Here is a 1,853-nt window from a genome sequence, read left to right as displayed (position 1 = left end):
TCCCTCTAGTCATCTAAGTGATTACATGATCCGAGTCAACTAGGCCGTGTCCGATCATCACGTGAGACGGACTAGTCATCATCGGTGAAGATCTTCATGTTGATCGTATCTACCATACGACTCATGCTCGACCTTTCAGTCTCTTGTGTTTCGAGGCCATGTCTGTACATGCTAGGCTCGTCAAGTCAACCTAAGTGTTTCGCATGTGTAAATCTGTCTTACACCCGTTGTATGTGAACGTTAAAATCTAACACCCGATCATCACGTGGTGCTTCGAAACAACGAACTGTCGCAACGGTGCACAGTTAGGGGGAACACTTTCTTGAAATTATTATGAGGTATCATCTTATTTACTACCGTCGTTCTAAGTAAACAAGATGCATAAACATGATAAACATCACATGCAATCAAATAGTGACATGATATGGCCATCATCACTTTGCTCCTCTTGATCTCCATCTTCGGGGCTCCATGATCATCATCGTCACCGGCATGACACCATGATCTCCATCATCATGATCTCTATCATCGTGTCTTCATGAAGTTGTCTCGTCAACTATTACTTCTACTACTACAGCTATCGGTTAGCAATAAAGTAAAGTAATTACATGACGTTCGTTTATGTTGACACGCAGGTCATAAATAAATTAAGACAACTCCTATGGCTCCTGCCGGTTGTCATACTCATCGACATGCAAGTCATGATTCCTATTACAAGAACATGATCAATCTCATACATCACATATATCATTCATCACATCCTTTTGGCCATATCACATCACATAGCATACCCTGCAAAAACAAGTTAGACGTCCTCTAATTGTTGTTTGCATGTTTTACGTGGCTGCTATGGGTTTCTAGCAAGAACGTTTCTTACCTACGCAAAAACCACAACGTGATATGCCAATTGCTATTTACCCTTCATAAGGACCCTTTTCATCGAATCCGATCCGACTAAAGTGGGAGAGACAGACACCCGCTAGCCACCTTATGCAACTAGTGCATGTCAGTCGGTGGAACCAGTCTCACGTAAGAGTACGTGTAAGGTCGGTCCGGGCCGCTTCATCCCACAATGCCACCGAGTCAAGATTGGACTAGTAACGGTAAGCATATTGAACAAAATCAACGCCCACAACTACTTTGTGTTCTACTCGTGCATAGAAACTACGCATAGACCTAGCTCATGATGCCACTATTGGGGAACGTAGCATAAATTCAAAATTTTCCTACGTGTCACAAAGATCTATCTATGGAGTCATCTAGCAACGAGAGAGGAGTGGATCTACATACCCTTGTAGATCGCGCGCGGAAGCGTTCAAGAGAACGGGGTTGATGGAGTCATACTCGTCGTGATCCAAATCACCGATGATCCTAGCGCCGAACGGACGGCACCTCCGCGTTCAACACACGTACGGAGCAGCGACGTCTCCTCCTTCTTGATCCAGCAAGGGGGGAGGAGAGGTTGATGGAGATCCAGCAGCACGACGGCGTGGTGGTGGAAGTAGCGGGATTCCAACAGGGCTTCGCCAAGCGCTGCGGGAGGAGGGAGATGTGTCATGGGAGGGAGAGGGAGGCGCCAGGGCTTAGGTGCGGCTGCCCTCCCTTCCCCCCACTATACATAGGGCCAAGGGAGAGGGGGGGCGCAGCCTTGGCCCTTCCTCCAAGGAAGGGTGCGGCCAGGGAGGAGTCCATCCTCCCCAAGGCACCTAGGAGGTGCCTTCCCCCTTTAGGACTCTTTCTTTCCCTTATCTCTTGGCGCATGGGCCTCTTGGAGCTGGTGCCCTTAGTCCATATAGGCCAAGACGCACACCCCTACAGCCCATGTGGCCCCCCGGGGCAGGTGGACCCCTTTG

The sequence above is a fragment of the Triticum urartu genome, chromosome 7 (assembly GCF_003073215.2).
Source record: "Triticum urartu cultivar G1812 chromosome 7, Tu2.1, whole genome shotgun sequence".
In the NCBI taxonomy this organism is placed as follows: Eukaryota; Viridiplantae; Streptophyta; class Magnoliopsida; order Poales; family Poaceae; genus Triticum; species Triticum urartu.
Note: the sequence above shows the minus strand (reverse complement) of the source record.